Source organism: Fopius arisanus, unplaced genomic scaffold (assembly GCF_000806365.1).
Source record: "Fopius arisanus strain USDA-PBARC FA_bdor unplaced genomic scaffold, ASM80636v1 scaffold00018, whole genome shotgun sequence".
Taxonomy (NCBI): Eukaryota; Metazoa; Arthropoda; class Insecta; order Hymenoptera; family Braconidae; genus Fopius; species Fopius arisanus.
The window spans coordinates 534,445-558,938 of NW_011887757.1; the positions used below are offsets into that span (position 1 = coordinate 534,445).

The following is a 24,494-nucleotide window of genomic DNA, read 5'->3' on the forward strand; positions in this document are numbered from 1 at the left end:
TAGAAGGCCGCGGTGGAATTTAATGTCAAGTATAGGGAATCGGTTTCGCGCTGGCGAGTGTGCAGGCTCTTGGTGCAATGGCGCAAACCTCTCGATGTCCCGTTTTTCTGAAAAACACATTAATTTTAAATGATTGCGCAATCATTAACAAGAGGCGCAATCCCCCGGCTACAGTCGTGCAGGCGTCAAGACGTGACACACGATATCTAATCTTTTGCCGTTGCATTTTTTCTGGTGAATTTTTTTTAAGATGCATTTCGATTTTTAACTTCTGATTAGAGTCCATTGGTATTGCCATTACGGAAAAATAATTTTGCTAGGTTAGGTTAGAGATTGAATGGGAGTCAATTATTTTTGGGGTTAGGCCACTGGAAAACGGGTAGGTGGGAATATTTTTTTTTTTGTTTGAACGTGCGTGAGTTGATGGTAAAATGTGAGGGTGGGGGAAGGAGGAATTTATTTTAGTGATCCTCACGCTCCAGTGGACTCGACGTAACTGACTAATTGAACTGATTTTTCACGAAATCTCACCTCGGGCTTTTCTGACGCAGAACAACACGCGTCTTTGTGCGGAAAAGTATTTCCGGGGAGCCTCGATGAAATGTAAAAGCAAATTTCATTAATTGAGAGAACAAAAGAATGCATAACCTATACAGAATTTTATTCGAGTTGTTATTGTCTCTCGACAATCGGTCAAATCTGTTGAGAGGAACGAAAACATCAATAAAACGCGAAATATTTCTATGTTGTACTTGAATCGATCAATTGATCTCGTCCCTTCAATAACCGGCATTCGAGCTAATTGGAATTCTCCCGGAGTGGAAATAAATTTCTATCTGATTTTAATCGAATGATTTTGGATCACTTGCGAGAAGACGTTTCGGTATACATGGAATTGTCGGTTGAATTTGAAATTCAAACCGGCGTCACAATGCATCGAATTGTCTTCTATTAAAAGTGTCATGGCCACTCGGAGACGAGAGAAAGACACGAGTTGCACTGAGAGCGCATGCGCCCGGGTAAAAGAGGGCCCATGCCCTCTCCGTCGCTCAAGAGACGCGAAACTGGAGACGAGGAGTGAAATAATCGCTGAAATATTTCTGAGAAATCCTTGAGAGCGCTAAAGTTTTCAGGGGAATTATCGTGTCTTTGTTCGATTTTTTGGTGTCAGTCAGATGCCGATGGACATTTCATTGATAGATCGTAATGAATGTAAATAAACAGAATGGTGAATTCGCTGGGGGTTGGGGAGTCGCAACACGTGAGGCGCTGAATGAAATATTTTCCCATAAAATTCGTGATCTAGATTCTCACTCGTGCATACGCTGGAGTTGGCGAGGCAGTCGCGACTGGGTCCATCTCGTTCAACGGAAATCCCAGAGCCATTCACCGTGCCAAGGACCCCGATCAAAGGCTCCCACCGAGAATCCAAACGTGTACCTATTCCTCCACACTTCAACGGAAAATGAAAGCAATAGGCTGAGTTATTTTGTCCCTTGTTTGTTAAAAAATCATGGATTTTTGCAACACGTATTTCATTTTTAATACCGGATGAAATTAAATACCCGTTGGTTTTCCTTCAGTTATCAGATAATTTCATTTATTCTGGTGTAAATTCATTTGACTTCTTTTCAGGAAGAATTGAATAGAATTCCGAAAATTGGAGCGTTCGACTCAGAACGAGGCGATGTGACTCATTGCAGTGATTGAAGTCGATTTTTTTGATTGATTTGGGTCAAGTTCGGGTTGATTAAAATAAATTTTAAATGAAGCTTGATTTGTTAAAATATCAAGCGACAGTCCTTTTTGAGTTGATTCGGGTCAAGGTTAACTTGAGTCAAGTCGATCCTGAATCCTTTGTGACTTGACGGTCTGATTCCCGCCGATTCTTCTACTCGATTCAAACTCGCCACTCGAATATCCCTCAAACTTGCTCTTCATCCAATAAAATTTTTTTTTTATTAAAAAAATCAAACCGCAGGTGGACCTTCCACTCCCCTAAAAATCACAAAACCGTCGTTATCACTGACCCCCTCCCCTGGCCTTGAACCCCTCGACTCGAAAAATCGACATGAATCATTAAGGATGTTCTGCACGTATAGTCAAAACAAAAGTTTATGACGCTTTCTATAATTCGTTATATTCATCGCAATTAATTTTCAATTAACTAATTTCAATGAATTTTCAGTTAATTAGTTGGAGTAATAGCCATAGAAAATTATTATATTGTATTTGATTTCATGAATCAATATTATACTGTTTAGAAAAATTAATGAAAACAAATTTTCGTCATGAAATTTTGACCAATATTTTTCCAAATTTCAACAAAATTTTATATTTAGGACTATATTTACAGAAATTTTCATTTTTCCAGTAAGAGGCAGTGTTAATTGAAAACTCTAATAATTAATAACCGCAAAACGGTGTTGTGAATAAATCCGAAATTTTAAACAGGCATCCGTTATCGCGTAAAAAATGTTGTCAAAATTTCAATCAATTTTTATACCTTCACCAACACCTGCACAACAACCTTAACTAATCCGACAAAGAAATCCGAAAAATTCCTTAGATGATCCTTCAACCGGAGTGTAAAAAATGGGAATACCCTGACTTCTCGAGCACGTGGACTCCCCGAAAAATCATGCCGAAATAATAATTGTCCCATGTAAGATGCACCCGCTAGCCACTAGTATGACCGGTAGAAAAGGCGGTTAAAGCGCATGTGTATATACGGGTAAGTAGAGACTCGGAGGGTTAAAGGGGGTAAAGCAATGGTTGTGTGTTGGTGGATGGCTGTCTGGTTGATGTACGTTGGTGTAGTTGTGTGTAATACAGAGAAACGAGGAGTGACGGGGTATGAACGGCGGTGGAGTTGGTGGTGGGGCTAGATGGCGGCGCTTCTAGCGCGCAAGCCGCGCTTGTGGACGCGGATGCAGTTACGGGAGCGCAGCGCGACCCAACGCAACTCGCAAACGCATATCCAGCCGGTGGACAAAACCGCCTGTGCCAACCCCCTTGTCCTCAAACTTTCCCAACTTTTTATTACAACCGAAAGGTAATCATTCCACTGACAGATAACACCCGTTGTACCTGTACATAGAGTGAACAGATTGCGCAAAACAATTTGACCCACAGGCTTGATAAACAAGGTGGGATCTTTAATTTTCATTTTATTTATGTTGAAACACACGCGTTTACCGAAAACTGTGATCCATATTATTCATTGTTTTCATTGTTTTCATTATTTCCATTATTTCCATTATTTTCATTGTTTCATCAGAATTGTTCATCATCAGACAGTGATTATCCGGGGACTTGTTCGGCTTTGGTGATACGTGTGTTGAATTGGCTGTTTTTTGGTTCGGTGTCAGTGACTGATTTTAGGGAGGAATAGCTGATCTGATTGGGTAGTCAGTGGTGTTACGCATTTGTCCGCACTTTGTGAGGGATATCGATGGCCAGGTGGTGATTGGCTATCGCGATTACGACGGCAATCATCATTCAGTTGAGGAATCCGCGACATTCAGCGGGATCTGCGCTCACCGCCTTTCCCTTCTACCGACGGCCAGTGACTTGTCCTTTATTATTTTGGATTAGTCGGATTAACGGGCCCTATGTTTTACCTTAGCCTGGGGTTATATTTTCACGTGTGAGTTTTTATTCTTCGGTTAGATTATTGTGAAATGTGACGGCAATGCGTGCTAGCTGCATCATCAGGGAAGATACCTCCGGATTGCAGCGCTCGTTCTTCAGGTGCTACTGATATACCAGTGAGTAGAAATTAGTGGCTTGTTTTGGGATGTGAATTTTGAGACAGGGATTTCTTTTCTATTGGTCTCTCTGGGCTGAGTGAGGGTGGAAAAGTACGAAAAATTGAAATGGCGAGATGAAAAGAATGGGGGACTGCGGAGCACGATGAATGCACTGCTGTGTACACGTGTGGAGTCGGGGTTGCATGGGAGAAGAGAGAAGAATGGATCTTTCCAGCGTTCCAAGTGCAGAAAAAGGAGAGAAGTGGGAGAGAAAAAATGATGGGACGGATGGGGATGTGAGGGGTGGGAGAAATGGAATTGCCGGAAGGGGCCAAGACCGTTTTTATTATTTTTTTTTTTCAATTTTTCTTGTTTGCCTGGTGCGAATCCCAAGGTTTCGCTGACGACCAATTTTCCTCTAGTTAACGATTTATTGATAACCCACGTCTTCTGTACTCTCGAACAATCGAAAGATCAGGAGATTATATATACTCTCTTCTTCGGCTTCATTCCGCAAATTCTCACAAATTTCTCTCAAACTTTTCCCAAATTGTGAACGCTGTCTCCTCGACAGCGAATTGTTTCATCAACTTCTTGAAAATTGTGCATGCAGTTTTGTGTCCCTGGTGGGGAAGTATTTTTATAGCTGCGACTTCAATGAAGTTCAACGACAGCAGGTTCTAGGGTAAACATCGGTCAAGTTGGAATTTTCTTTGGGTGTCCGCTTGTTTGGAATGCAATGCGGATTTTAGGGATTCGTTTGGGATGTTGTTCGGGGTGTTGGGGATGTTCCCGGGTTTTTGATGGGCTTTTATAGATTATTTCAAGCGATGGGGAGATGTCGGGCTTTGTTTCAATCCCACCGGCGTCTCTGTGGCACGTTTTGTTATATACCGGCTGGTGGCTGCGCCACGTGCGCGCGGAAACCTGTCGCGCCTTTCGTATACATGAGCTCTCGGTTCAGTGAAAACTCGGGAACTACGGGGGTGGGTTTTCCGGAAAATTCGGGGTGACATGCGCGCGCTAACTATTCCATTTTCAAAGGTTTTTGCCGATTTTTCCGCGGGAGTTCCGAAACTCCGGAAAAAAAAATCATTTTTATTTGATTGAATTGAATTGACGCGCGGAGGGAGGAATCGGTGGGGTTGGCTAGTTTTTGTAGAAATTACAGGCTCAATGGCGGGTTTATTCATAGTTTTCAAGTAAATCATGTTTTAGGGAATTTTTGTTGAATTTTTTATGGTTACTTTTTTAGTTTACGTTTCGATGCTTTTGGAAAAGTCGAGAAAATTATGTTTTCGGGTTGAGATGCTAGTGATTTTTTTTAATGCATTGAGAATAGTGTAAACGAATAATAAGTGTAAATACTTCAACAGGAAATGAGAATTCTAGAGGAATAAATCCTTGGAAATCGGAAAAATTCCGGTGAGCATGTCCTTGGTTTTTCAATCGATTGAACATTCAATGTAATGCAGTACTGAATATTTATGTTTTCATTCAGGAGTCAAACAAGTTCAGGAATTTTCACGTTCCTACTGTTAAAAGAACAAAATTTCCTCGAATTTTCAGTGGAACTTGAAATTTCGATTTTCTTTTCCCAGTTTCAACAATTTTCATCTCGTTGTTATTTCTTACCGCTTTCCAGACAAATTTTAGAGAAAAACATTAGAGGACTTTTTTGTAGCCGACGAAATTCCCCACAAAAACACTCTTTTGACATTTTTTCCTCACATCAATAGTTTTGTATAATCAATCGATGTTTGAGAGAACTATAAAATTCAAAAATGTAGCTGTTGTTATTGATTTGAAGAACACTTGTTTACACTTGAGGGAAGCCATTTTATTTTGATCCTTGACTACCCTTTCAACCCGTCAGGCAAAATCTGAGAATTTCAGACGAAGAATTTTACGATTTTTGTTCTCGTGCAGTCGTTGGATTTGAAATCTCAAATTATTCAGTTGACGGGAATGAATATTTGATGGCGGTTAGCTCACATAATTCTTATGTCTTCTTGAACGATTTCATTGAAGTTATTGCAACTTTGTAAAGTATAAAAACACCAGTCATTATTCGTTGAATGTCGTGTCGCGTTCCTGAATGAATGGAAAATGATACATTCTCATTATCGTCTATTGCAACCATTTTGAGCGACAAAATACTTTCCGCTTGTTTTTTCAGCTCTAGATAGTTCTCCTAGTGGAGTGATATTTTTTATCACTGAAAAATAATCGTACTAGCTTCCAAAATACCCGAAACATGAATTCCAGAAGCGAAAAAGACGAGACATTAATTCAATTTTACGCAATAATTAATTAATCGTCGAGCGGATATTTCTGATCTCCGAGAAATATTTTCATAATAAAACTGAATAATTTCAATGATTCATCGAGTCGCAATGGGTACGACTAATTGGAAATTTATTTGTCGAATTGAATTGATATGAAAACGAGAAAATTGAATCGTATTTCAGGGAACTCTGACGTTTTGTTTTGTCAATGTTTTTAAAACATCGCGAATGTTTGTTTTATTAATAACAAACAGGATGCTCTTTAAATTAACTGGGCTGAAAAAATCCTAGAAAGGCAATGGCATTTTCACACTTCAGATACTTCCGGTTCCTAGAAAATTTTTCCATAACGAAATGTAAATAATTACGGCAATTCCACGAATTGGAATTGCTTGTAAATAATTTGCTTGCATCATTCTTCTTACATTATTTCCAATACTTATTTTCAATGCCAGATCTCTCTCATCTGTAAACGAAAAAAATTACTGATTTGAATTAGAAGATAATTTGCGTAAGAAAATTAATTTTAAAGATGACGAAATTTTTCCCCTGACGGGTGATCTGAAGAGAAAGGAATTACCAAAGTCCAGGATATCCTTGAAAAAATGTGATGATGAGCAGTGAATGGATGAACCAACGATGCAGGTGTACGTGAATAATTTATTATTCGAATGCAGAGAAATTTCGTTGAAAATCTCGTACGATAATCGCGGTAAAAATTACCGGACTGACCAGTAAGGTTGAAGCATTGCAAGCCAATCCCAAATATTAATGTTCAGACCAGTAAAATTTCCTAGCTCTCATCTCCGTTAATTTAATGCGTACAATAGGCCCACGCGATGAACCAATCATATGCCGTCCGATCAACGAAAACTCCCGAAGGCGGACGGTCTCACCCGAAGTGTGGCATCAGTCCCCGAAAAAATTATGAGCAGTCCAGTTAAATTTCCACATTTTCCACGAACATTTCCGTTTCTTACCAGTCCATTATGAATCATTAAATGAACATCGGAGAAAATTAATTATCAGAGTAGTAAATTTTATTGCTCTGCGCAGTAAATATTGCGCGGAGTTCCAGTAATTTTTTCTCCACTTCCCATGACTCTTAATAAGGGGCAATATCCGGTATTTACTGCAAGACCAGCTATTTTTGGCGGTTATATTTCTCTCCGTATGTGAATAACTCTGGGATCGGTTAATTACGAACATTGAACCGAGAAATGCCACTGAGGATTGACGTCAGGGATACGATACACACGTTTTGCTAAGTGCACACGGGGTCGTTTGGTAAATCCCTAGTGGAATACCCATAGCCACCGACTAATTTTGACGCCGTGATATTCCGCGACGCCAGCAAGACGACATCAGTGCAATACTGAGAGGTCTCAAAACACTGCCAACCCAATAACCCATGTCCTATCATCATACCACCCACTCAATTCTAGTGCTACCGAGGCATAAAATCTCTATCTGTATGTGGAGTCGTCTTCCAGCGTACCGCTTTAGAAAGCTAAATTCGCCGGCTATTCAGTAGGTTAAAGTAGAAAATTCGGTTTGACCTCGATTTAGAAAACCTCACGGTCGACATTTGGTGAAACGAAATTTTCCCAAACTTGTCAATCCCCGTGGGAATTATTCAATCATAACACCCATCGATCTTCAAAATTAATCGGATATTTCCCTCAAGTTTTCCTGCCTCTCAACGACAGGGAAATTTTTTTTTTTTAAATGTCCCCCGATTTATGTCAGTCCACCGATTTTTCGGGAAGTGTTCCATGAGATTGTAGTTTTGTGGCAATATTCTTAATTCAGACTACTGGTTTTTCGCTGAATGACTCCGATTTTTTTTTATCGATTTATTCGATATACGACTCGATCTACCTATTCTATTTATTTCATTAAAAAAATTCGACTGTTGTAAAAAATTGAAGTTTAATATCAATGTTGAATTAGATGAACAAATACTCAAATCAATCACCAATATAATTCTCCTCAAATAAATTTATAATTATCTCCAATTTTTTTTAAATTTTCTAGTCAATAATATTGACTAACCACAAGAAAAAAAATTCGGCACAAGTCTTACGGGAGTATTTACACAGTGATTACCAGATTACCTGATGGTACCAAAATATTACAAATATTATTACCTAAAGAAAATTTTTTTCTCAGTCTACATAACCCGTAATTTTCCGTGGATATTTCTCTCCACGCGGCGGCGCTGAAATTCTTCTCAGGAATTTTTCACCGCGTGCTGATCAATCCGAATGATTTTTTTTTTTGGTTAATAGGATAGGGAGTGGGGTGGGGAGGGCGCCAGACGCGAGTTAGCAAAATGGCCGACAGATTTAGAGTTATGTAACCCGTCAATGTGCCGAACGCAGGGAGTCTCGGACCTCATCTCTACACTCGCATCGTATTTCTCACTGAGTTGAAAGTCTAACTCCACAGCAATTCCCCCCCTCCCCCTCCCCCCCTCACACACCGATAATCTGTCCTCCTCAAACCTACATGACTCGGCACTCCTGTTTCACTCATTTGTACCATCCTCATTTTCACATGGAAGGGAAGAACTCCAGAGTGTGTATTACGAGAACTGCGTGTCGAATCGCACCGAGAAACTCCCCAGTATAATTTTGATGCAAACGCTTGGGTATTAGAATGCTCATGTATTTGGTAACCACCAATACATAGATCCCCTACCCCCATCACTATTTCGTATATACATTTCAAGTGCTATGCACTAATTGGATATCCCCTTTTTCCGCGTGCACTTCCTCTTTCCCTTCACCTCTTAACTCTGCACTCCTGTCGCATACACACGTTTTCGACGGGATTCACTGTGACGTTTTGGATCACTCCAAGTTTTACTTCGTGCTCGTAGTTGTTCAACCGCATTATGATCAATATCCCAAGTGCGTTATAACGACGGGAGGAGGTTAACTATTTAAAGTGCGGGGTAAATAAAAAATTTTTTTATTCATCGTATTTTTTTTATTTGATTTCTCTGTTGACTATTATTTTTAGGCTAGATTCTCATGTTTTTGGGTCAGTTGGAATTTGTCAATGCTTTTGACCTTTGGTGAAGGTCATGAAGGGTCAAAAGTTGGGGGAGCCTGATCTTCAGCTGGTGGAAGGCCAGATGAATATGATTTTAATAATTTTGTTTCGGTTTTTATCTGATTTCGGGGATTTTGGGTCGTGTGAAGGTCAAAATTATGGATTTTGATGGTTATTAAGGGTCTGGAGGGGTGAGAATTGTGAAGAGATCATTGGGAAGGATCGCAGAAGGTCAGAAAAATAGAATTTCATCTGCCATATCAATTTATTGCGTAGGACTACATTTTTTAATTAACCCTTACGGTTTTTTTTTCTCGCGTTGACTTACAAATACAATCCCCAATTCAAGAATTCACCCAGTTTTTCACTTTCAACCCTTCCGCTCCCAATTTCATCCACTCCATCATTTTCCACGTACCCCACAACAGGCCGTTGATTCCACAATTGCTACATTACCGCAGGTTACACCGCGGAAGTGAATAAAGCATCAAAAAAAAAAATGCAACAAATGGAGAACAAAGTTGGCATCACGCACATGGAAAACTATTTTTTCTCGCGTGCGTGGTGTACAGTTGTGCCCCAACCACAGGAGTATTAAATATTAACAGTCGAAAACTGTCTTTCTTGGCACATCTATGAAACTAGAGTTTTACCATAACTCCAGAGAAACTTGACTATTGTAATTCTCTTGAAATTTCAATCACAAAATCATAAGAATTTGCAATCATAGATGCGCATGATTTAACAATTAAATTAATTCATTACAAATAATGCACAGAAAAATCAATAATAACTTATTAAACAATTATTAATTGGTCAGTGATGATTGTTAAACATTTTATAAATTTTCACTTGAAAGTTCAAGTGTGATTTTCAGACTGTTCTGTTCTTCTTCACCCATTGACGGCGAATTAACGCGGAGTTGAAGTTATTCGTTATAAACAAATGCCCTTGTGTGACGTAAACCGTTTGACCAGTTGGACACATGCTTGCTCCACATGACTAGTGTACACCTAATGTGAATATAATAGTTTGCCGAACATTCAATGATACTAATTGGCTGACTGGTTACATGGCGATGAATACCTCTACCAGAATATTCAAACGTTCAGGTGGAGAATTATCGGTGGTCGTTTCAATTTACATTATATCAAGTGCATTCATTGTTCTATTCGTCAATTTTTTACCCCACCTGATGTAAACTGACACTTTACGCATGCCGACTGAATCATAAATGCAAATTCGAGAAGATAATTAATTAATATAACCCGCAATTATTGTGACTGAATCAGTAATTATGACGCTGTAACTCAGGTGTGAGTTATTGTGAATTTGAAAATGCCGCGCATTCCTTCGACGCCAACTTCACGTCAATAGCGAATGGGGAATTTATCGCAGGTTGCGAGGGTTGTGAAAATGTGGTATTATAAGTAAAGAGGAATGGGAGAAACCGAATGGACTATAAAGATTCATTGAAAAATAAACTCGCTGATCAATTTATTTGCGCGTTTCAAAATATTCCGATTGACATGTTTAACTTTTAATTCCCATTCACAATGTTGGAGCGAGAAATGCGATATTTTTATGGCAAACAAATGGTTAAGAATGGAGTTTATGTTAGTCGTGAGAAACTGAAAATGTCAAGAAAGCAGAAGTTCATAGAAATAATCCATAAAAATCAGTCATTAATTTTCGATGTAATACGTATGGAAAATCGCGGAATTCCGTCACAGAAATTAATTCTGAGTTTGAAAATACCGCGCATTCGATTAACGCTAACTTCAATCGAGTAATTGCAGAATATTTCGATATATCGATCAATCATTTAGATTTTTTTCTCCCTTCTCAAAATGGACCATAAATTATGCGATCGATGATAATCGGCAATTCTAGGTTAGAAACTCTCGATACATATCGATATTAATCGATTTTCCCTAGTCGATATATCGATATACAACCGTTTCACGTGCATTTCTCAGTTCATCGAGAAGACCGATTACTACGCGATCAAAGATAATCAAAAAGTCGTGATTGAAGCACTTCGATAAATATCGATATATCGATTCGTGAATTCGATTATTTTTTTTTCGATTTATCCGGATATAGACAAAATAGATGTGTGTCTCCGATCGTAAGGAGGATATTCGCAATTTGAGAGCATTGGCTGTTCTCCGCATGTCGCTCTCATTCAACGATTGATAAAGACCCGGGGCTTTGTCGAGAGGCACGTGTAAGCGATGTATGCGTACATGTGATGAGGCCATACACTGCCACGAAAGAACCCAGAGGGAATGGGAAGAATCATGTTTCCGTATCGTACATAATACATGGACTAACCAAAAGTGCATTTTGCTATGAATATATGTGCAACGGTGGACGAGCCTCTCTGCGGTGACACACGGCCTCACCGTCCCCATTCTAGTTTGGCTATCTGCATCATTAAGTTTACGTAACCGCACAAACCTGTCAGCCCGGGGGACAGTTTTCGAGTGGATAAACCGCGGAACTTGGCCGAATGTGTTTTGTCAATGGTTTCCCTGGTACACTCCGAAAAAAACGAAATATTTCACCCCCAGATTTCTTTCACACAAGAAACTATCTTGTTTCAAGAAATCGATGTCCAGATTTAAACAAAAATAAAATCTTAGATTGTCAATGCCAAACAATAATTGTTAATTGAAATCGTTGGGAATCTAGTCCTGTTGGAACACACTGAAATACAAATTAGTCTTTTTTTTTTTTCGTTCTTGATGCAGAATTTTGGGATAATTTGTAGTTAATTAGCAATAGTACGGCGTAATTGATGATGGCGATAAGATACTTTTTATTCGTAAAATTATGGATGTTGTGGAGCGAATGCTGAGGTAGTGAAGCCATCGATGAACTCTAGAGTGACGAGGAGACTCGTTAATTAGCGCAGTGTCGCGGAATCTGGGGCGGGATCTCAGTTATGATTCTGTTAATTCTCTGTGCAATGAGTGGGAAAAGGAGATTCTACAGTTTGCACGTGCCACGTGCTCCTGGCGATATCGCGAGTTATCGAGACACGGAGATCACATTGCTATTGGTGGGATTCAGTTTTTGGGGGAATGTTTGATGTTTAAATCGGATTCATGTGGAATCTAATGCAGAGATCAATAGAATCTCGGATTTAATCATAATTACGCCTTTTCGTCGTTGACTTCTAATTACAATTTTTTTTAGAATTAATAATTGTCCGGGCAATTATGGACCGGAGTTCATCGAAAAGTGAGAGAATATTTGAAAAATATTGTATGGTTGTCAGGTCGGAAGGAATTATATTGGGAATCGAATTATTTTTAGAATTGACACAATTCAATTCAACTTGATTTATTTTCAATTATTTCGGACTTGATTCCTGGGGAATATTATATTTTATTCAATTTTTCAGGTTGATTCAAATTAATTGTTCAAGGTGATTCAGGTATTTATCGGCCTGATTTAGATGAATTCATATTTGACTTTGGGCAATTCTTCTGCTTGATTCAATCCAATTTTCCGGATTGATTCGAGGCAATTCTTGATTCAAGTGTAAATCGCTTTGACTCTGAACTTTCTTGAAAAAAAAAAAAAATGAGTGCAGAATGAATTTCGATCCTCAAATTCAAGTTGAATTTTCTCATTCCAATCATTTAGAGTAGACTAATTGAATTTAAATCGGTAGATTTTATTAATTTCCCTTGTAATTCCGGATTTTGAATTCCGCAATTTCTCTTTATTTTTAAATTCATGATAAATTGCATTTGTCTATCTTCTGGGTTATCGATGGAATTTTGGGTTCGAGATTTAATCGAACGATTCATTTTTCATATTCATGTAATGAGAGCTCGGTATCTATTGAATATTTATTATCCTCCAGGTATCCACCTCTTCAGCGATAATTGAGAATCTTACATAATGCACAAGAAGATAACCGAAGGGTGCTTCACTTTCTTCACCCTCCGTGAATATTCATAATTAGATAACTTCATTCAGTTAATGTTATTTCGTCCGAGAAAATGTTACACTTTTGCAATTGATCCCCACCCCACAACCAATCAACTCCCTTCCAACAAAAATCACCATAAAAAATTAAAAATAATAATAACAAATCAACAATTCATCCAAATAAATAATACCACCAACAAAAAAAAAATTATTTTCATAAAATCAATAATTTCGAAAAATTTTCAACGCAATAAAATTCTCCAAAAACTCAAAAACAAACAAATCGTGATCTCGAATTAAAAACAATTTCTCCCCGTTTTTTATTATAAAAAAAAAAAATCCCGGACTAGGCACTGGTGGCCTGAAAATTAAATCCGCAATTCGTTTATCGCCTCGGCTGTTCTCCACGCAACAATGTTCCAGCAATTTTTGAAATGAACTATTCTCCCCTTTCCCCTCCCTCCCCCTCGCCCTTTCCCGCCCCCACCACAATCAAAGTAGAATTAAAAAAAATTAGCATACTTCAATTGAATGGACATCGACCACAGAGCGCATCCCGCCGTCTGGCCACTCGTCCATTTTCCACATGAATTTCCGTGCATAAACAAACATGGAATGATGATGGTAGTACTCAATACGATTTTAATCAGTTTTTCACGTACAGAAACATTCATGAAACGCGACGCGCTTGCTAATGGATTAAAGGTTGCCGCGATCGGTTTTTGTCCGTCGAGAGTGCAAACCCCTCCCCCCCCCCTCCCCCCCTCGCAGTTTACGAATACAGAGGAGTGAGTTATAATTTTATTTTTCCACCGGTTGTTCGAGAATTGCACGTATATACCCATCATAAATCCCATTTACGTGCCAGAATAACCAGAAATCCCCCATTGTTTTTTATCCCACAAAGCTCTCATCGCAAATTTACCAAAAACATAATTTGCGAGAGTTTAAAAATGAAAAAAAAAGCCCCAGCAACATTCCAAATGAGTGAATTGAATGTCTCACTCGGGTGTTGGGTGAAAATGAAAAAAAAAATTAATTCCTCTTGTAGGTTTGTTAATGGCGATGGGTTAAAACGCGTCAGTGAAAATCCATCAAATTAAAAACGCAATTATAAAAAAGCGTCGGGTCCCTTTGTCGTAAAGCGAATGCGACTGGAGAAGAGTCAGTAACACCAAACCCACTCCACTATTTTACCCTTCCCCCATTCCACCCATCCCACCCATTCCACCCATTCCACCCCCGTCACCCGCCCCCATCCCTTTTCGCGAAACCATCTCCCCGCAGATCAGACTCCCGAAGTGAGACGAAAACTGCCGGCGCGAAATTACGCATATTCCTTCCTGTATTTCATCCACACCCCCAACCAAATCCTCAACCCCTCACTCACCCCCTCGTTCCAAAAAAAAAAAAAAACGTCCTATCGATCCCGGTTTTTTCGCGTGTACATACAACCCGACGAGTCTCAATTATAAAGCGCTTCGAAACATGCGACCCTTGGCAAAAGACGACGGGATGGGATCGTTGTGCATAAAAGGTGTCGCCTATATATACCCCAGGGTGAAAAGACAGAACGGGGAGAATTTGAAAGGGAGAAGGGGTTGAAAATTTGTCGTACGTGGCGTATGCCGAAAAAAAAGGAACCGTCCGAGCCGAAAGATCCGAGGCTATTGTGTTTTTCGCGTGTGTACTTGTGTTTTTTTTTTTGGGTTTTTGTTTTGGTTTTGTTTTTTTTTTTTTGGGCTCTCATCGTCATTGCCGACTCGCCTTTGACGTCTTTCTGGCTCGGGGGGAGGTGTCCTTTGTTAGGGGTGGATCGAGGGGTGGGAAGTTTTTTGGTTCCGATGACGGGTGGGGAGATGATGTTCCCTGCTTTTTTATTTTTGTTAAATACTCGGCTTCAGAGATTCTGTCTCGAGTGGTAATATTTGGTCGTGCGGGTTTTTACGGGATTTTGAAAATATTTTGAGCTTCTAGTGTTTTTTTTTTTGGATTTGCAGAAATTACAGAATTTTTACAAATCTTTCGGGCAAACGGTAAATTGCGGGTCAATATTTCCGTAAAAATTCATTTTTTTATTTTGAATTGCTTGAAAATTTTCGTTACATTCCCAAAAAAAATCCAAAGAAAAACCAAAAAACCGATTTCTCTTTTTTCCGTCTCAAAATTTCCTAAAACCGAATAAAAACGATTCCCAATAAAAAAAAATCAACGATCCCTGAAATTGAATTTTCTCCTATTATCTACTTTCAATTGCACTTACCCTCAACTTGCCAACCAAAAATAGTTTTGAAGAAGAAAAAAAAAGTCATGAAGAAAAACACGAGCCGTGGAAATATGACGAGTAAAAATTTGTCGCGACATTTGTCACGGCGGATGGAACAAAAAAACTGTCGATACTTTTTAATTAGGAATCGATGGGGCAAAGTGAATGAGGGGGGAGGGGGCAAAAAAAAAATGGAGGAAAAGGATGACCTGATGGGAGGAAAAGAGGGACCACTATATATTGCGGGAAGTTCGAGGGGGTCGTTAATTATTACTCGCCGCGCCCCCGAAGGAGATGATTAATTGGCACGGGCTCGCCCTGACAGATCCGATGGTATTCATCTCTTTCCACGTCTCCATCCCCACTATTTTCCCCGCAGAAACTCGGACATGGGTTCCTGGATTCACCACCACCTCCACCCCTTATTCCAACGGCCAATATTACCTTTCCTACGTATTGATCGAATATTTGAAAATTTCCAGAAACAAATGAAACTCGCCCCAACGATCTCTCGAATACGCAAAAGGTGGAGTGCAACACCCAGTGGGTGGCTAGTGGGTGGGGAAATTGGTGGGAGAGGTTTGCGGATGAGGGTACCTCTGGGTAACTAACTCTCCCTCTCCCTTCTTCCGGGAGCAAAAGATATTCCACATCTTTTTGTTTCTCCGATTCGTACCTTTATTTTTCCATCTCTTTTTTTTTTTTTCATTCCACTTTTTCCAGGGCTCTTTCGTTTCAAAAATTATGACTCCGATATTACCATAGCCTTTCCACGAGTCCATGGCTTTCTTTCTTTTATTACTGCAACAATTTAATTGGTTGGCTTTTTTATTAAAAAGTATCGACAAGTCCGTGGATTTTTATGGCACTGAGAATTTAATGGTTTTCTTTCGGCCGAGGTTTTAGAGGAGCTTTTGCGGATTATTCTGCCTTTTGGAGTAATTGTGGTGAATAGTCGAGTCAAGTTGACTTAAATCAAGTTGAAAAATGTAATTGAATCAAGTGGAAATAAGTAATTGCATAAAATCGGAGGTTTGAATCAAATCAAATCTAAAAGTCGACAAAATATCAAATTGAATCAAGTTGAAAGTCGAATTGAATCAAGTTGAAAAATCAACTTGAATTCAGCCGAAATCGACTTGCATCAAGTTGACAACTTGACTTAAATCATATCAATACACCAATTTCCACCGACTTATTCAAGTCAAACTTGATCCAACACGAAAGAAATCAATTCCCGATTCCGACCGATTTTACAACTTGAATCAGCATGACCTGTTTCGACGTTCCTTCAACTTCCGTGAGCTAATTCAATTATTATGAGTAACCCGTACAAAGAAATGACTTGATCCAACAATAAATTTATCTTACGTAGATGAACATTCTTCAAAATAGCAATTTTGACGATCAAAGTGAATCCTCCGCCTGTTCAGGTAATAACTATATTTAATTCCTATTGATGTTCCGTAATAACAAGTCGAACGGAATACTCGTAATTTGTGGAACTTTAATTACACGTTTAACCGCGATTAATCCAAAAGGGTTAGAATAATCCTCTTGAGAAATCTGAGCTTGCAGTCTGTGTTCATTCGCCTTGAGAATTGGAGATGATGTATATGGTGAGTGTGATTTCGCGATGTTGATATCTGGCGTGTGAGGTAGTTGTGTGAAGATACTTACACTAGCCAGTAACGCTTTTAGTCAAACATTGAACACATCGAGTGGTCCCCTGTTTCCCGCGGAATGGATCATCAAAAGCAGAACATTCTAGTCGTCTCGATATCAAAGATGCAAATGTACTGAGAATTTTAAATGGTAATTGCTGGAAATGAATGATTTGACGAAGTGATTCTATTCAGATTCTGATTTTGCTATCAACTTTTCGAGATACTTTCCGAATTTAGAGACTCAATGTCAGAATGGGTCGAAAAGAAATGACAAAAAGACTTCTATTTGAAAGGAAAAAGGAATGGAATACCATTCGCCCATGTTGACCCTTTGAGGGTTGAATCCACTGGACATTTGACCTTTTCGAGCTTTCGGACTTTCACGGGCATTCGACTGCTCAGATATCAACAGCTTCAGGTGAAAACATTTCAATTCAAGCGTTCACTCTTTCGAGTGTCGAATCGTGAAAATTTTTGACCGTTTGAACTTCAGATGCAGCATCTGATTCTGCACGGTTGATTCTGTCAACCATTTGACCTTCAAAATTCATCAACTTTGACGCCCAGAGTTTTACAGCTGAAGACAATAGAGTTGACCCTCATGTTTAGCGCGTGAAGGTCTGTATTTGATTTTCATTCAATTCTATCAACCTATGGCTCTGACGAGTGTCATAATATTGTCGAGACATCTTTATATCCAAATTTGACCTTCAGCTGACTTTAATCTAGATGTGTTGATTGGTCAAACAAAACCTAAAGAATTGAACTCTACATCAGCTATTAAATAAATCAGTGGACGATAGTAATATAATTTTCATTGAATCTGCGTCTCTAGATTACGGAATGATTTTTGAATATTTACAAACTCAATAAAATAAGTTTGTAATGACTCCTAAAAGTAAAAATTCAAACCCTCGAACATCACGTACAGCTACTCATATCTGAAGTATGACTGAAGCCATCCCCTTTATGCTTGGCGAGAAGCTACCCTAAATTCAGTAGAACCCCCAAACTACCCGGAGGAGCGCTTTGGCAACTAGTCAATGTGCTGAGAGTGGAGGTGAAGAAGGATACGACGAGGGTTGAACCGTAGTCGTTCCATAGTGTGCGCCACTACTCCGTGAAAAATAAAAGAGAGAGACGAAGAGAGAAGAGAGAGACTAGGCGAACTGTTGCTTCTGCAAATATAGTAGAGAAACTGAGAGCTCAGTGAGTCTTTGACACGGAATTTTGCCGAGTGCAAGCCTAGAAACCGGATTTCAATGTTTTTCTCAATTTCAGGTGTCTCTTGACGTTTGGAAAAAAACATGAAATTTCTTATCGTGTGACGGGTAGGAGTCGTGTGTAGATTTTTTCATGGTACACAATTGTCATTGGATTCTCTTGAAAATATATCGATTCCACTGGCATTTCGTGGAGACAATTGATGGAATGTGGAATGGCGAGGTGTAAGGAGAGTGGGGGAAATGGAATTGGGGTGGGGGAAACAGGGTCGAGAGACGAGTCGTAACACTGACATCGTAGGCTCGGTCAACTGCCACGGGCTCTCACCACGTGATCTACACCCTCAACTTGCAGGGAAAATTGTATATATTTGCGGAATATATATTAATTATATCCACATATATTCCGGAAAATAATGCAATATATCAGATAGACATTACGCATATATTTTTGGTATGTATCTGACATTTACGTGAAATATATTTGCGGCAAAAAACCCAATATATTCGGTCGACATGGAATATATTTGTAAAATATATATTAATTATACGCACATAGATGCCGGCGATAACATTACATGACTATCAATCGCGTAGATAGTCGAATCTTTTTTTTTTTAGTGTAGTTTTTCGAAAATTTTATTTGTAGTGGTTATTTTAGCTCACGATGTTGTGATCGCCTATCACTAATCCACAAGTGTAAACATGACTCAAATGTGTTTGAAGGACGCAGTTTATTTTGATGTCAATTAAATTTTGTTTGAGGTACAGTTTTCGTTGAAATATTCTGTCTAATAATTCAGTCTCGAACTATCGGAAGACGTAACACCCATTTATAATTTCCACCGCCTGTCATATTCTTCTCTTTTCTTCTCTAATCTCTTCTTATCACATGTAAAAAATATTAGTACACGTTCAGTGCAGAAAATGGCTCAAGTATTTATGATATTTTCTGTAAAATAAAAAAGTTTATGACCGAGTTTAAAAGCCCGAACTAAAAAGAAGTTTCGACTGAAAATGAAGTTGGAGACATTTGTAAAAATATTAATAATTCTTTTTACATGATTCAGCCATAATTTAAAATATAATTTGCTTGATATAGATTTACTCGAAAAAATGAAAAGATTTGAATCCATTTTATGCGATCGAGTCTGATTGGATGCTGATATAAATAATTTCAGCGATTAAGTCACTTCGATGAATCGATGGAAATTGGCAATTATGCCCTCACAAAAAAAAGGATTTTCTCGGGAAGTTATCGGTATAATCCGTAATGGCTCCCTTCAGGCATTTTCTGACGCACCTTGACATCACATTTCTAAAATGTCAATAATAAAATGACAATTATTACGTTAATAAAATAGCATTTATCAGTTACCCTCTGCTTTTCCGGATTATAAAGTTTTACTCAAAATATGGTGTCAACAGAATTAATTTGAACGTCTCGGGGGAATAACAGAAAAGTCTTTTTGTTACGTAAGATCTTATGAACACAATTATCCCGCTTCATGGATAACAAAAAATCATGATAATTGATTAGTAATTTTCAGTGCAGTGGTATCTGATTTGATTTAAAGGGAAAATCGAGAAATCATGCATCATGAACAGGAAGATGAGAAGTGGGCAGCTTGAATTTTCAGTGAAATCATGAATATTCAGCGCCAAATTACCCACAAGTTTTTATTTACTGGAAATCAGATTTATCTGGATTTTCCCCATTTATACTGTATGTTACGGAATAATCGAACAGGGATTTAAAATTGTGTACAGAAATGGAAGCTGTAATTTTCAGGAATTAATGCTTAATCTGTTCAGATTAACAATTCCTGAAAATTCGGAAAACAGGAATGAATTGGATTTTGGAAAATGCATAAAAATATATTTTCAATCGCCTGAACCATTTCCACAGCATTCATAAACTACTACCTACTTCATACGCTTTTCAATGCATTTTTTATCCATTCAAAAATCCACGAATGTCTACCACACCCTAAAGTAAAAAAAAATTTCAACGTGTATTCCCGGAAACAACCCCAAAAAATCGAAGTAGCACCCCAAAAGGGTGCCCCCCCAATTCCCCAACAAACGCGAAAGATGGGGCAAAAAAAAAACGCCCCCGTCGGAGGGTGAGGAACCCGCCATAACGTAAGGGAGGAAACACGTAAAACAAAGTAACGACGAAATGCACTACCCCCTCCCATCCTGCCTCCGGTCCAGGCCTCCGTTGCCAGAGAGTTACAAAAAAAAAAAAAACAACGAAATATCGCCCCTCCCGTGGCCCTCAGATCTCCCTTTCCTCCGGCCGCCCGCCCTATGGCGCCCCCTCCCCACGGGACCCAGGGAAACGTCGAACGAAAACGTTAAAAACTGGGAAAGAGGAATGAGCGCGTTGAGGGATGGGTAAAAAACAGAAAGAGAGAAGGAAATAAAAAAAAGGCCAGGGGGGATGGAATATAGTTGAGGTGAAACGGAGGAAGGTGGCGGAGGTCGCTTGGTAAGGGACGAGGAGGGGGGTCAGGGGGGGGCCATGGGGTTGGGCAGACCGGGAGGTTATGACAGCCGAGGTATTGAGCGGATCCTTCGTTAAAAAAAACGACAAGTACCCACCGCGCCGCTCCGAGGCGGCCCCGCAACGTTTCTAGGGGGTTGCAGGGAGGAGGGAGGGGGAGGGGGGTGAACAGAGGGTGAGATGGAGGAGGTTGGAAAAAAAGGAGAGTAGATGGCAGGAGCGGGGCGGTGGCTTCGACCGACAGAGACGTCCGGATCCAAAAGAAGGTGGTGAGGACGGGAGGGCAGGGGGGGCACAGCCCCCCCCAAGTAACCGAATCCAACGCATACCCCACTAGGGGGGTAAAACGGGTGGATAGTAAAGGTAAAGTGGAAAAAAACCAAGGGAAGGGAAGAAAAAAGGTGTACGAAAACGCGAGTGTGCGCGATCTCCTCTCCCACCCCAGAAATTTTTCTCTCCTACACCCTTTTTTCACTGGCTCTTCCCGGCAGGCGCTTCACCCTCTTTCCACTCACCGCTCCTTCCCTCATCCTACTGTGGGATTTTTTTACTCTCCCTTCACTCCTGCTCCTTTTTCCTTTTACTTCTTTATTCATCTTTCTCCGTTACCGTCGTTTTCTCGTTCTCACTTCAGCCCTCGGCCCCACCATCCCTCAGCCCAACCGCGTCCTCTCGCTCGCACTCTCAATTCCTCGATTCTCCTCTTCTCTTTGCACGAGTCCAACCCCTTCTTCGAGGGTATTACGATGAGTTCCTTGCACCTCTGAAAAATATTTCGCCGGCTCTTTCGTATATACAACTGTGTGAAAAACTCCCTCATTCTCGAGATCTCTGTCCTCTTTACATGTTTCTCTGTCTCACTTTTGGCGTGAAGTGGGCATGGGCGAGGGGAGGAGGTGGGGGATGGACCCGTTGGGTTTTCACCTAGACTCGTCGTCTTTTTCTTTCCTCCTAAACCCAATGTGCAATGGCCAACAAAGGGCATGTTCGGATACGAGGCCCGCGGGCCACTGCTCCGGCCATCCTCACTCTGTACTTTTCTTCCTCCTCCGGCCCCTCCGACCCCTCCGACCTCACCGACTCCTGCGTCGGTCGCCAAGGTTGTTTTTTCTTTCTCTCTCTCTCTTTTTTACACTCTCCTTTTTCGCACAGTCTCGGACAGTGTAACGGGTCTTTGTTAATTTTTTTTTTTCGACTCCAGAGGTTTTACTGGGTACTCGTTGCTGTTGTTTTTTCTTCCCTCTTTTTCCACCATTTTCTTTCTATTCGGGCGTCGTTATTACTTTCTCTCCAGATACGTACGGGTGCTTGTCTTCGTTATCACGGTAATAGGAGCACCGAGGTATCAGCTACATCATTCTTTTGTATTGTTATTGCGGCGAGTTGAATTTTTCGGTGTTACGGGCATTTTGAGGTATTAATCTGAAGATCGGTGAGACAGTGCGAAAATTTCGCAAGTTCTTCAAACGCTAGTAATAATTTTTTGGAATTGGCAGGGGCCGTGCGGTATGGAAATTGCCGAAGTGAAATATTTTCTCTGTGATTTCCAAAAATTATATTTTACCACAATCCCAACCCCTCATCTCGGTTTTACAAAAGAAGAAAATGATCTTTCTCAAAAATCAAATATTTTCGTCTCCAATTCTACCAAAACCAGCGTTTCTACTTATACAATAACACACTATTCATCAGACCCAATTTTTCCCCAGTATATACCCCTTTTTACAGTAAAATCGCCAAGTATAAAATTTCGTTGTCAAATAAGGGTGGAGTAGTGGAATAAGGGTGAGATGGATTGGGTGATGGAAGAGGGTGGGATGGATCGAATGCGAGGGGTGAGGGGTGCGTCGACGATGACGGAAATGCAAGCGCCGGGTGGAGGACGTCAAACGGCCGAGGGGTGGTTTGGGGTGGCCAGGGGGGGGGGCGCTTGCACAACACCCCTGCCCTTTTCTTTCCATTCCGTTTTTTTTCCCATCCCTCTCCCTCCCAACAGCCGGGTGAAAAGGGGGAAGCAAGGGGGAGGGGGAGGAGGAGGAGGGGTGGCAGATAGGGAAGGGGGAATTTTCAAGGGGTGGTTGGAGGACTCTCGGGGTGTACCTTGGATTCGCGTAATGGCAAAATCGATCAGAGGAGTTGAGCGTAAGTAGGTATAGACCTGTGGCGACGAGGGCACACGCGCGTGGGTTTTGTGGCGGGGCCACTTTGATCTTCGAATCGTTGAAATTTTATGTCACGCTATTTCCGTGACTACTGTGGGCTCACGTACGTGTGCAAGACCGACATCATTCCACTTGTGTTTTATCCGCCCTGCCCCCCCCTTTCGGCCCCCTCCACCCTCACCAGCCCCCCTTCGTCTCTCACACTCGCCATCATCTTACACTTGGCCTTAAGATTGCACTAGGGAAGGGGGAAATGGACAAGTTGAAGAGCTAAAGCCATGTCGATCACGTTCAATGCGATTTGCCCTCCCCCCTTGCCCCTCCCTCCTCCACCGACCTAACCCTCTTCGTCCCCAACACTCTCTCATAACGTGTCTTTTTGCGGGAATCGAGTCGTGGGGTCTTTTGCGGATTTGCAACAATAAAAGTCTGTTTTTTTTTTCTTTCTTTTTTTTTTGTTCAATTCACGAGATATTGTTGTTGGAATTTTTCTCGGTAGCTGTTAGTCGATGGGTGCGAGGAAAATTGTAATTTGGTAATTTTTAGTGGTGGAACTTGAAATTTTTGGGGGTTCATGAATGGGGAATTTATGTGGAATTCTTTGTTGAGGGATTTCTTGTGCCGTTTATTTCGGGAGAGCAAGTGCTTTCGTTCAAGTTGAAAAAGGAATTAATGAACTGAGGATGCGCCCTATTTATTCGGTTTCGTATAAGAAAAGGGGATGGATAGAATATCGTGAAAACGTGCGGAATGATGGCTTGAGTGGAATTAAGGAAAACATGTGGGTGGGTCATTAGATAGATATGGAAATTGAAGAAAGTAAATACAAAGACGCCTTAAGTAAATAATACAGAACGTGAAAAAGGTGTTGCTAGATAATTAAATAATTGAATTAATTTTCCAGCCGATTTTTCCTCGCAATTCAAATCGATATTTAGAATTAATCCCAATTTATTATTCGGCCCATCAAATATTAACCCCCACATTTGACCCACGATCGTCCGCTGCGACTCGACCCCGAAGGGTCAAACTCGAGGGTCAATCCTCCAATATCAACATTTGACCCACGATGAGATCAAATGATAAGAAGATCCTGCCAACTCTTCTAATAGTCGCGGGTAAATCTTCTTCTGTGAGACATGACAGTTGTGGGTCAATTGTCCCATGATCTTCAAAGGTCAAACTCGAAGGTCAACACCAAATATTTTGACAGATTCCTCTCAACAATTTCAAATAGATCAACTATTATTCTGCAATTCACGTATAAAAATCCCAGTCCCTTGTCTTAGCATTTGTTTTATCGGTATGTGAATGCTCTTCTTCCCCATCCTTGCTCTCCTTTTAGTAAACAATTGTCTGACCTCAAACGAGACTCAAACGGCACACAAGCTCCACGTCGTGACGTTCCCTACCACCACTCGCTAATTCACCCGTACATTTTCTCTCTCCCTTTGTTTTCTTTTTTTTTTGCGGACACGAAATATATTCACCGGGCCGAGTAGAGCGACGAGTGACCCAAGAGACTTTTCTAACGATTTTTTTCCCTCTCGCTTCTATACCCATTCTTTCTCCTGCCCGACCCGCGATAGTTTCTCCGGGGGGTTTTTTTTTTCCGTTGA

At 40.3% G+C, this 24,494-nt stretch overlaps 1 protein-coding gene across 2 annotated transcripts in view; it reads left to right on the top strand.

The window, feature by feature from the left end:
* Nucleotides 1-2,955: 2,955 nt before the first annotated feature.
* Nucleotides 2,956-24,494, top strand: part of Eip93F (Ecdysone-induced protein 93F) — a 69,609-nt gene continuing 48,070 nt past the window's right edge. For both annotated transcript variants that reach the window (XM_011300514.1, XM_011300515.1), the window contains exon 1: nucleotides 2,956-3,770. The gene's annotated coding sequence lies outside the window, so the exon portion shown is untranslated. The remainder of the gene's footprint in view (nucleotides 3,771-24,494) is intronic.